Source organism: Siphateles boraxobius, unplaced genomic scaffold (genome assembly GCF_051911475.1).
Source record: "Siphateles boraxobius isolate OS27281-9 unplaced genomic scaffold, OSU_SipBor_1 25, whole genome shotgun sequence".
Taxonomy (NCBI): Eukaryota; Metazoa; Chordata; class Actinopteri; order Cypriniformes; family Leuciscidae; genus Siphateles; species Siphateles boraxobius.
The window spans coordinates 1605013-1618368 of NW_027508866.1; the positions used below are offsets into that span (position 1 = coordinate 1605013).

Below are 13356 nucleotides of genomic sequence, written 5' to 3' on the forward strand. Positions count from 1 at the left end.
CCGGCGGCAGTAGAAGCGTCAGAATGGCGACATCGCAAACACGTTGGACGGCGCACCGCCGGCGGCAGCCGCTTTTTAAAAGCGGCAGCCGCCTTCATACCGCCTTCGTTAAGCGGCCGGCCCGCGGGCCAACCGCCGTTCCGCCGCCTTTATATTGAAGGCCGTCCTTCCGCGGCCCGCCGGAGGCAAACGCTATTTTCAAGCGCTCTGCCGCCGCTTATTCTGGCTATATATATTTTTATTTATTTATAGCATGCAGTTTAGCAAGAATAATGATTGCTCAAACCAGACAAATTTACAATTGGCATTTTTATTCCACATTTCAAAGTACAGTAACTGTCATTTAAACAAGATATTTCAGATCACTGAAACATAACAGAAAAATAAATAAATCAATATACTAACATGCAGGTTTCCAATTCAATTTTGGTTAAACAGCCTTACAAGCAAATTACAACACTTACAATAAGTGTTCATATAAAAAGGACAGCTCTAGGGTAAAAAATTACCAGTAAACATTATGACAAGTAAAGAGGATATTTGATACCAAATAATGTGCAATATACCAAATAAATAAAAGTATAACTACATTTACAAGCCATTTCTAACAATATGATAAGTGGTAGTAATTTATAGTAAAGCTCTGGAGTAGAATAGGCCATTATAACGGCAATGCTGACCTGTGGCACAAGGATTTACAAGCTTTATTTGAAAAAGAAAAAAAGAAAGTAATTTCCACAGTGAGTGTAGTCTGACACTTCTGACTTCTTTAGGGGTCTTGATTCTACTGACTGCAAGATAAAGAAAGGATTCCAGTTGTCAGTGATTCTGGGGTGTCAGTAGTCAGTCTAGTTTTAAGTGGTCGGCTGTGGGTCCCTCTCAGCTGTGCGGCGCCTTTTTCTGCCTTCACGGTCAGATGCTCCTTTCAGGTAACGCGTAACGTTAACCTGGACCGCCTCATCAGTGCATCCTGGGTTGCCGGGTCCTTCCGGATGGCTAATATAGAAAATACAGATCTGTCATTTAATTTGAATTGCATGAGGACAATAGGACATACACATCTACTTAAATCTAAAAAAAATATCCAACTTACTTTGAACAATGGTCTTCAGGAACATGTCTCTAAAACATGCTTTATCCCCTACACCAAGCTGAAAATCCCAAAAAGTGTTACAAATTACATTTCTCTGAAGCTTCTCATAAATAAATAAAAAATGTGAAAGGCTAAGGTTTCAGACTGTAATATATGCAGTATACAATCTTAAATGTTACTTTATATCTAGGTCCACTACATGTACAGGTAGCCCCAGTGGGAATTAAACCGACAACCACAGGTTCTGTTTGCAAGTTGTGCCTAATTGCTCAGTGCAAGCAAACGTCTTCAACATTGTTTGTTGAACTTGTTTCACCTGCTCTTGAAGTAAGATTTTACAATTCGTATTTTTATATGTAATATTGTAGTGTTTATTATAAATGATTTATCTGTGCACTTCATTATTCTTTTAAAATTCATGTAGCCTTATAATCTTTAATCAAATACGTTACCCTTCCCTCCCCCCTCGAAACGACTTCTCTTCTCTTCCGGTCATGTGCTATGGTGCGAGGGCGTGGCAACTCCCCTCAAACCGTGCTATGAGCAGAGATGGAGAAGAGGAGCGCTAGAGTAAAACCCTGCCCTCCGTTCAATATACCGTTTCACTTTTAAATACGTCACAACACTGGAGAAAAGTCGTTTGTAACTTCCGGTTCATGCCGACATCAAATAGAAGCAATAGTTTCCAAGACAAAAAAACTTCACAAATAACATCACTTACTTGTACTCAAACTCTTGGCTCTGTGAAGTGGAGTCTGGATTACTGGGGAGAAACCTGGTTGCGAGAAAGAGGAAACAGAAATTTGAAAATCTAACAAATGGTATAGTTTAGTGGCAGGATCACAAATCCAGCATCACAGCAATAGATTTTACATACCAGTTCAGCATTTTTCTGGTTTTCTGGAATCGATGCATCTTTCTAGAGTTTTTTTTTTTCTTGAGACTTCCAAGATTCTAGAGTAGGGAATAATGAATGAAAGAGTCAGTTATCCACAATAAACAGAAAATAAATTACACAGATGAAATACAGGAAAATCAAATACACAAGTCAGACCCATTTACCTGCTCCCTTCATGAACTTAAAATGATGTTTCTCCCAGGTGCTGTGTGGAGGTGTGCAGAGGATGGCTAAATTGTTTCCTTCGTCTTTTTGCTGAGGTTAAATGGGGGCCAATGGCACATGCTCTCGCTGAGCCACTCTTGCGGAACCACTGCAAATGGCAGATCCTCCTCGTTGATAAACTGAACAATGTGAACCATCTAAAATAGAAGAACATTTTGCATAAAGTATACTTTTTGATTAATTTCCAGGCAAAATCAATAACATTAAAATGCTCACCCCTTCAAAAAAACGAGTCATTTTCACAAGTGGATCAACAGAAAACCATGTTCAGACAAACACAATCATATACATATATATACATATATATACACACATATATATATAAACACCAAAAGTTAAACTTTCTAGATGTAAAGCATTGGCGATTTACTGTAGCTAGATACATTTCAACATGTCGAACATGCTTGAATTCAGTGAGTAAAAAAGGCGAAGCAGCATGTGTTAGCTAACACTGTAAGTTAAACTAGACTAGCAGCATGGTTATCGAATCAAACAAAACATCATTATGTTTAGTTAGAAAACAACACAAGTTATACTGATCAGTCTTTCTTGTCGTAAAGATTTTGCTAACGTTACCATTCCCACGTGGGCGGGAGAATTGTCCTTCAGGATTTGGTTACGTAAGTTAGTTAATTATTCGACTGACCAATACTATCTTAAACCACATACTGTAGTACTCACACTGGCATAAACATACGTAAATATAGTTAAAAGAAGAAAAGAAAAAACTAACGCCAGGAAGAAACTAAGTAACGTTAGCCTAACTAACGTTAGCTATGTCAGAAACATGACGGAAACTTTGTAAACAAGGCTAACTTACTAGCTTGACTAGTAAGGCAAGAACATATTTGAAAAAGATGAACTAAAAATGTAAAAAATGAACATAATATTGCGTTACACAAAAAGGAAAAATGTACTTACTTTAAAGATCGTAGTCAATGACTAGATAGGATATCCTCTCCAAATACTGAAATCGTGTGACGAGTGGCCACTGTTGTGTTGGTAAATCTGCTTCCGTTTTTTAGGTACTGCCCCTCTCGGCCGGTGGAGGTACTTCTCTGTTTGTGCTTTAATACTTTCTTAAACATTTGTACAGGTTGCAAAACTCGCAATTGCAAATTAATCCCTTATACCTGTAAAAGGTCAAATAAATAAAAAAATCGAGCTTGTAAAAAAATGAAAGACATAAACGAAATTTCCTGGGGTGACAGAGAGACAAAATATTTCTAAATATTTCACTTTATCTTTCAGGTCAAAACAGGGATTTTCATGTTTATTATAAATATTACCATGGTTGCAAATTAATAAAAAAAATCTAAAGCATACCCAAGCTTTTTGCAGATGTCTTTCACTGTTCACTGATTTCAGGCATTGGTGAAAAGTCTAACTTCATCCATTTATTCTGCTAAATTGTTCATACCATGAATGAAATATTTATTTTAAAACCTAATCAGAAAGATATTTATTGCCAAGTAAGTTTTACAAAAGGAATTCTTTTTGGACTATTTGTGCATCTCAATTGTGCATAAATCAAAGAAATGTAAAGAATTGTCACCTTAAGTGACTAAAATAATTCTATATATTTTACATAGGCATATCACTGAATCGCTTCAGAGTTTCAACGTAATTTAAATGTATTTTCCTAAACCTTATCATGGAATCAGACTGAGTCAAATCTGTTATAAACCATAATGACTTTGGAGCAACAACAACAACAAAATTTGATATAATTCACATAATAATTATAATCGCTTTAAATGTGAAAGTTAAAATGCTGTCAGTTCCACTCATGCCAATGACATGGCTGGTCGATTTCAAAGCGGCTTGCCGCCAGCCGGCCGCGGTTCATTTAGACGGCGGCAACCGCCAGAGAGAATGAAGTCGGCGGCCCGGCGGCTGTTCGCCGGCGGCATCTCGCAAGAAATGGGAGTGACGTATTCGGCGGCAAACGTTTCATCTCCGCCAGCGGGGCGCACCTATAGCCGACAGTTTGGGGCCGGCGGCAAAAAGAAGCCGTGCCGATATTTTTTGCTATCTGGGTAGTATTTTAAAGGCGTGGTATAATGTAATAATAATGTGGAAGAAGTGAGAAGAGTTAAACAGAAGTTTGGTCATTCAAAAAAAATTTTTGCAACCTGAAAAAGCACTTGCAAGGTGTATTGATCTCAAATTTATCATTATAACAAGTGACAAGATGCAAACAATTTAATTATTTTCTTTAGAAATAACATTCTACCTGATTGTTTTCGTCTGTGCACAAGGACATGGATGTTGTTGGAGAGGATGCTACCTCAATAGAGGGACATGTGAAAGTCCTACAGGACCAATATCGTAAGACACATCCAGATACTCGCATTGTTGAAGAGCGAATGAGGAGGACCTTTGCCTGGAGGAGGAAGGAGATTACTGGTGGGATGACTGTTGAAGATGCGGTCAACAAATATCCGTTCTTGAAGAGTCCATCAGGGGTTAGTGTTCAAATTATAAAAGTACACTAACCCATTAGCATGTAGGACACTGAAATTCAATAAAACCCTGATTTTCCTTATTCTTGTGTCTTTTTAACTAATTTCAGCTTTATCAAGAAATTGGTTTCCTGTATAAGTCTGTCAATCTCTGCCGGCACTTTCAAGAACGTTTTGGAAACATTGCACCCAGTGTGCTACAACTTGCTCAAGGGAAATCTCTTTTAGCAAAGCCCCAAAAAGAAGCTAGAGAAGAATCTCTCATTGAAGATTATCTTGGTAATTAACTTTTTTAAAAACTTTATCCTATTTAATAAAGGGATAGTTCACCCTAAAATGAAAATTTCTGTCGTTGATTATTCACCCTCATGTCGTTCCAAATCTGTACGACTTTTGTTCATCTTTGTAACACAAATGATATTTTTTAACGAAGTCTGAGAGCTTTTTGTCCCTCCATTGACGGCTACTTAACTACCATTTTCAAGGCCCAGAGAGGTAGTGAAATCATGTCAATATCATGTGATATCTTTTGTTTCAGGAATTGATTTCAAAGCAGCACTTCTCATGTTGCCAGCCTTGTTCAAAGAGAAGCTTGAACACTTCCTTGTGCTTGGGGGTGCTTGAATGTCTATCATAAATGCATTTTATAATTCTTGAAATATATTTACTTCTCCTTATGCATGTAGATTATTTCTCATCAGTTAACTGGTATGATCATAAAATTTGAGATAAAATGTAATTTGTGCTTTTGTCTTTTAGAGTGAACCATCTTCACCATATCAAACTGTTCAAGAACAGGAAGCCACTGACTGGAAGAATGTGCTTACAAGAAGAGTCACTGCAGTAGTCAGAGTTGATGGGATAGAGATCTGCCGGGCTAGTGGTGTGGATGAAGGGGCTCTTGCTGCATTTTGTGTCTATTTTGTCTTCAATTTGACATATCCATCTCACTTAAAGAAAAGCCTGGTGTTTCTTCAGCGGTATGTTTTGAAACTTACTACTGATGGTGACAGGCCTCTACCTACCCCAGTTACCACAGTAATCAACCTTTTACAGTAACATCTGCAAAAATGCCTCGCCCGTTCTGTTGTCCTAAATGCTCTCGGAGAACATTCACAATTGTCAAATTAATCCAGCACATTGGTCTCATTCATGCACATGAAGCAAATTTTTCAATTACTTGTGGTCTTAATGACTGTCAGAGAACGTTTGCAAAGTACGTTTAGTCCTTTAGATGTCATGTTTACCGAAAGCATAAACACGTGTTACAACGGAATACGACTGATGTTCCTCTTCCTCAGTTTGAGGACGCTGAGGAAGAATGTCCTAATGATAGTGTTGCATGTTCTGCCCCCCCAAACATGAAGGAGCTGTTTCAGCAATTTAGAGAGAACTTATGTGCCTTCGTCCTGAAATGCAGAGAAAAAAATCATCTGCCTCAGTCAGTGTAGCAAGAAATTTGGATGATGTGAATTTCTTGTTTAGTTTTTTCAAAGAGAACTATGATACATTTCTTGCATATCATCTAAACAAAAATGGATTTGACGTTGCTGCATGTCCAGAGCTTCAAGAATTACTACAGTCCCCTGAATTTTTTTCAGAGGCCTCAAGACTTGTTAGGTCTCCACACATGTTCAAAGAGTTTTGTAAGTCAAAATTTCAGATGACTGAACCTGTGCTGTACACATGAAGAGACTCAAGTGGTAACAAGGCTGGAAGTTACTCGTACGTTCCTATTTGTGAGGTATTAAGGACATACTGTTCTCATGAGGACATTTGGGACCAAATACAAACTGAGTTGACCATAGAAAAAGATGAACTTGTTCTAAAAGATTATCGAGATGGACTTCATTTCAAAAACCACAAATTCTTTGCTGGTAACCCACAAGTCCTAAGGCTACATATTTATGAGGATGAATTCGAAGTTTGTAATCCCCTGGGGTCTAAGCGTAACAAGCACAAACTGTCCAATTTACTATACAATTGGAAATATGGGTCCAAAGTATTGCTCTCAGCTAAAACATATTCATTTAGCTTTACTTGTTCCCTATAGCCTTGTGAAACAATTTGGATTAGATTAAATTTTGAACCCATTGATAGATGATCTTAAAAAGCTTTCATCAGAAGGAATTACTGTAATTGTTGATGGTGTCGAAAAAAATGTTCGTGCAGCTGTCGCCGTTATATCTGCTGATAACCTTTCCTCTCACTTAATAGGTGGATTCAGCATGTCATTTAATGTTGGTAGAATATGTAGGTACTGCATGGCCACACACAGCAACATTAAGAGATGTTTTAATAATCTGACTTTGTTTTAAGCACTACTGATGTTCAGATACCACTTGGAGTGTGTAAAGGAAAATCCTGACACAAAAGCCATTTATGGTGTTACCAGAGGTTGTCCTTTTGACCAACTAGACTGCATTGATGTAACAACCTCATTTCCACCGGATGTGATGCATGACTTTTTTGAAGGTGTAGTTCCTCTAGTGTTGCGCGTTGTTTTAAGTAAAGCTCACAGAGAAATAATCATAACCATACAAGTGTTTAACAAGGAGCTGAGAAAACGTACTTTTGGACAGAATGATAAAAAAAAAATGATAAAAAAAAAAACCTGTTCCTCTTTCTGAAAATTTTCTGCATAACTGGAATGTAGTAGGGTCTGCCTCACAGAAATGGTGTTTATTTTGCCTATTGCCCTTTTTGGTAGCACACAGAATCCCGGAGGGCTGTAGCTATTGGCATGTCTACCTACTTTGTCATGGAATTTTTGACATAGTAATGGCACCAGTTGTAAAAGAAGAATGGCTTCCCACTCTTGATCTCTTAGTTTCTGAGTTTTTGTCATGTACAGTTGAAGAGTTTGGTGATGTTCTCACTCCAAAATGTCATTATTTAATCCATTACTCTCGTTTGATGCTATGCTATGGGCCTTTGCGTTCTTTATGGTGTTTGAGGTTTGAAGGCAAACATCAATATTTCAAACAGGTTGCTAGCACTTGTAAAAATGTTATTAACATTTCAGCCACTTTAAGTAACCGACATCAGCATAGAAAGTGTTGGGAATTGTCTTCTGTTAATATGTTCGGGGAATATGAGAAAGTTGCTTGATGTTGTGTGAGCACACCATTTCAATCTTTACCTTCAGCTCTACAGCATTCAATAAGCGTGAACAAGAAGTACAGCCATTTAAATTTTGAAGGCAAACAGCTTCAGCGAGTAACAGAAGTGGAGATAAATGAGGTCAAATATTGTGTTAAAGACGTGTTTACTGTGGGTCACCTGCATACAGAAGAAGTTCCATTGTTTTTCCAGATTAAGTACATTCTTAAAATGGACACACACTGGTTATTGTGTGGCAAGCTGTTAATTCCTGAATCCTTTTGTCGTCATTATTATTCATACTGTGTTAAATATGAGAATGAATGGACTGTCATCTCACCAGGTGAGGAGGTTGATTACCAGGCACTAGATGCCTACAGTGTTGATGACAAATTATTTATTAGCACTAGGTATTCTTGCTGAAGAACAACTGCCCTATGTGAAGCACATGATATAGCCTGTTTAATTAGCTGGATATCAATTTATAACAGTACTTTTAATTATAAAAGTTCCTGATTTGTAAGGATTCTACAGTATAGACAATACAATTTCTTGTAATCCTGTTACTTTGTTTGAAGGTGTTACGGTTTTAAAGGACTTTTTCATAACTCTGATTATATTTGCTGAGTAATGTCCGATGAGCTTTTATGTGCGATTAACAATACATTGACTTGACTCACACCTGATGCTGTGAGATGATTTTGTATAAGAAAGTTTATAAATAAAATCTGTTAAATCTGCATATCTGTAAGCCAGTTTATTCATCAAAACTTATTTGTCATTGGGGCGTACCCTGGGAATTTTTTTAAAAAGGTAAAATTTTGTGCTTTTATTGCAGTATGCACAATTGTTCCTTGGGGTACAAAATTGTCCCTTAAGTGGTACAAAGTTATAAGGTACAATTTTGTACCTCACATTAAAGGTACAAAAGGGTACCCTTCAGGGTACCACCCCAGTGACTGCCACTTGTACCCTAAAAGGTACAGTTTTGTACTTTTTTTTCTGACAGTGTAGTGCAGCTAGCTGGTAAAGGTATGTGGGTTCACATATAATTGAGTCTGAGTTTTTTGTTGGTGAATGAAGTCATTAATTGCCAGGTCATTGGAGAAAGACAGCGGCTTCTGGGAGAGACCTTTGTCCAGTCATGAATGATGTCATTGGTGTGGATATTCTGGAAAGGTGTGGTACTAGAGGCAGACTGCCGCCATTTGCAAGCCAAAACTGCTAAGTGTTGTCCTCTTTTTCAGCACCTGGTCGTGCTGGCATGTTAGACATTGGAGCTTTATCAGAACACTCCTCCTGCTCTGGATTTTTTTCTTTTTCAGCATCCAAAGAAAATGACGGCATGCTGTCCACCAAAGAGGCTGATTCATATGAGCAGCCAAACTGACAAGTATCTTTCCCATCATCAGTCTGTGGTGGCTCCTTAGACAGAGCAGCTTTATCAGAACACTTATTTTGATCTGTTTTGTCCTTTTCATTATCCATAAGAATTTTTTGGAATGTTGTTACCAGAGAGTCAGGCATTGAAGACAATAAGGAGTCTGGTGCCGGGTTTACCAAATAATCATAGTCTTTTGTTCTGGGTTTTTTCTGGCCCAATTTTGTTTCATTGCCTCCCTCTCTCGCCTGCATCACTGAGAGGCTGTATGTTCGATTTGCAGAAAAGTGAAGCCCCGTAGCCATTTCTAAGAAATGTGGTAGCATTTTCCAGTGCTGGGACAAGAGCATAATGCACCATTGGCAGTATTCCGAACTACATATACTGATTCGTTTGAGGGACTTTTCACGACAAACACTCTCAATGATGGATTTAGACTTACCAGACCCATTTCAAGGACTGTCTTGGCCAAAGATGTCTGAGAAGACAGAAGTTTAACTCCTTCAACTTTGCATGACTCCATTTCTGTGTTGGTCCAAAGGATGAAAAGGGGGCATTTTCACATCCGTCACTGCTACACTAAGGTTCTGCAACGCCATTCTCTCGCCATTCATTTGGGGATTTTATCATTTTGTTGATGCTCTCACTTATATTGTTTGTTGGTGTTTTGTCTTTAAAATACACAGAATTGTTTGGTGTAGTATGCAGCCATGTTTTTACAGGTGATGGTCAAAGTAGCAGAGGAATCCTTCTGACCATCCTTTTGCGAAGGCATCATAGCGGGCATAAAACTCATCTGGGCAGGAGGAATCAATGAGCTTCTCAACATGGTCTTTTAGGACCTTCACATCATTTTACGTTCATGTAACATGAAGCCAACTGGATACACTGGGTCATTGACCAGTGCAGTGTTTCTCATAGTCAGCACAGACACATAAAAAATCCCCCTTTTGAAATGTTGTGTCATAACTAATCATTTGTGGGTACTCAAACCTAACTGATTCCTTTAAGTTTGCACATGCCAAATCAACAATGTTTGTCATGCCGGCATAAACAAGAAGGTCTGGGAATGTCGTAATATACCATATGAAACCGGGCATTTGGTATGCCAATTCATGCTAACTAAACAGTTCATCTTGTGAAATTCTTTGGTTGCATCGCTGTGCATATACTGTGTTCTGGACTTGTTTAAGGTTTCGTGGGGTGTTTACTGGCATGTGCTCCTGATTACCACTGCATACCACTGCAAGGAGAGTTTTGTAGATGTTTGAAGGGGCTTGACCGTGGTCATTTAGAAGAATGTCAGAGAAAACTTATTTTTTGGAGGGAATAAACAGTCTGTCCGTTTTGGCATTTCCATGCTTTCGTGGTACATATACGTTCTCATTTCCCAGGTAATGAATCAAATAGTAATTTGTTGACAAATTTTTGTCATCATTAACCAGAGAGTAAATGCACTTCCTGAATTCTGAGGAGGTGCCTTTTTCACATCCACCAGCTCAAATGTAATAATAGTGTTTCAAAACTCTTCCCCCATACGTTCTGATGTTGTGATAATTTGAACCCTTATGGTGCGTTCACACCGGCGAATAGCGCGTCAGGCGCGAGTGATTTCAATGTTAAGTCAATGCAAAGACGCGTTACGCGCATAAAAAATTCCTGCGGCGCGAATGAGGCGTAGAGCGCTGCGCGGTACACGCGAATTCGCCTCATTCGCGCGTCAAGTTCGCGCGAATGGCGCGAATTAAGCGTCTGGCGCGTTAAGCGTGTTACGTGCGAATGATTTAGTAGTGCTATTTGTGCATTCACGCGTTTGATGCGAATTCGCGTCTGCCGCCCGAGTTGAAAAATCTGAACTTCTGCGTCAATTCGCGCCGCGTTAACCAATCAGGAGCCTGCTTGCTTCACGTGGCATAAAGTGACATAGCATAACAAACTCCCGCTCGAAAGTCATTCATTCCAAATGGAGGAGAAACTAATTTTAGCTGTGAGTGGTCACCCGGAGTTATTTGACTCAAGTTCTTACTTTTATAGAGACAGGAACAAAAAGGACCTCGCTTGGAAGAAGATTAGTGAGGAGATTGTACAACCTGGTACGTTGTAAAATATACAAATTTCACTTTTGAGTCACGTTATTGAGCTAACGTTACTAATCAGTTAGCAAGCTGCCGTGCTGCTAGTTTTACAACTATTTTCCCGCAAATATACAACTGCTTTTCAATAACAAGATAATGTGTTTATTCAGATGATGTCTGCCGTAAAAAGTGGAAAAGCCTCAGGGACACGTACCTGAAGGAGAAGAGGAAGGAGATGGAGTGGGTCAGCAGCAGGGTCTGGGAAGATGTGGAAGTTTTCTCAGATCTTGGGATTCCTCGACCCCTTCGTCACTCCACGAGAAACGACAAGTAACATGGAGGGGGTCGAGGCCCGGATCGGAGAGGATAACCACCTCGAGGACCAGGGACAACCCGAACAATCAGAGGAGACAGTGACAGGTGTGTTTCTAATATAGACACATTACGAGGCATATATGTTGTCATGTTTACAGATGAAAAAATGTAATCTCTCTGAGTATTGTTACCAATGTGTCGTATTAACATTTAATATTGTCTTGACAGAGCCATATCAGAGTGAGGATGGGCAAAGAACCCCATCTTCTGCTCCTGTCTCCCCAGTCCCTGGTCCCTCAGCCCCTGCTGCTGAACCTAGAGGTGTGTGAAGGAAATAGTACAAACAATATTTCAACATGTTACATGCATGTTTTTTGTGAATGCAGATACAAATCCATTGCAGTCTATGCAACCAATCATCTGCATACATTTTAACTACTGATCATTTGAATGTTTATCTACGTATATGTCTGAAGTATAACTTTAATTACTTAATATATGTTAAAGCAAGTTCAAAACAATATCACACTTGCATTTAAGCACTGTCTGTCACTCACAGGCACAGATATTATTCTCACAATATCTAGACAATTTTGTCGTTTAAATGCAATTTTTAAACCTTCACTGTGAGAATGAAAATCATGTATCATCTTTCTGCCTTCTCATTGCACCATGTGTTGTATTTTTTTATTTTCACAGGCCAACAGAGGAGGAGAGCTCGTCGGCGGCCCCACCGCCACTGCCACTAACCACAGACGAGCACTTCCTCCTATCCCTTCTGCCTTGTGTACAGAGCATGCCGCCTCATCTTAAGGAAAATTTTAAATATAAATTATATACTTATGCAATGGAAAATAGCTATACTGTGCTAAATTTGGAACAATTTTAATTTGTTCCAAAATTTATATCCAAAATTTGTATCCAAAATTTAATAAACCCCCCCCCCCCCCCCACAACAAAGCTGTGACGATCGGCAGCTGTAGTGCCCTCGAGAGCCTCTGGAGGACACTCTCTCTTTATGTTATGTTTCATTATGGACTCATTATGTTTTATTATGTTCAGCTGTGTTTCATTATTGGTTATTGAGTTCCTGATTTAAGCCCTGTGTTTGGGCCCGGTCTTTGTGAGTTGTTATATGTTTCAGGATTAACGTGAGTGTGGGTCGTTCCCTGTGTAAAGTTTTCTTGTTCCACGTTCTGAGTCTCTGTTTGAGTTTATAGTTTGTTTAAATAAAGCGTGTACACTGCGTTTGGATCCGGCCTCATATCTGCCTTCACCGCATCACGTTACAAAAGCAAATCTTGTATCACATAACTTGTTTTTTAATATACAAGATGTATTAATTTAGTATTTAATGTTATTTATTCCATATCGTAATATAGATTATATGAAACATCATTGTAATGTAAAGATAACCAACAACAAAAAAATAGAAAGGTTCGTTACTTTTTGGAGGCTGGCTCCATTTATTTATTAAAAAATAAATAAATCATTTTACCTTGTATACAAACATGGAAAACCTGTAATTTTGTAAAGGTTAGTCAGAGTTTAAACTTAATACATGTGCATGTTGTGGACCAGACAGGCTGGAACTGAGGCTGACAACCTAGAAAAAAAAATACTACATATTATAATGGAGGAAAACTGTTTTTAGAAAGACATGCTCTTTATAGGTTTGTGGGTGGCTCTTAAAAGAGCCGTTGTGGGGAAGTCATGAGGAGGACTTCAAATGCTACTCCGTCGGCTGCCATGGTACTGCTCCCTCCGCCGAGAAGTGTTCCATGAAGACGTCCCTCACCTGG

General features: G+C 38.8%; 1 long non-coding RNA gene across 1 annotated transcript; it reads left to right on the top strand.

The window, feature by feature from the left end:
- The first annotated feature begins 11513 nt into the window (after positions 1–11513).
- On the top strand, positions 11514–12282 carry LOC143749474 (uncharacterized). Its single transcript, XR_013206991.1, has 3 exons — positions 11514–11659; positions 11783–11875; positions 12254–12282. It is a non-coding gene; the product is annotated as an uncharacterized LOC143749474 (long non-coding RNA).
- The last annotated feature ends 1074 nt before the right edge of the window (positions 12283–13356 follow it).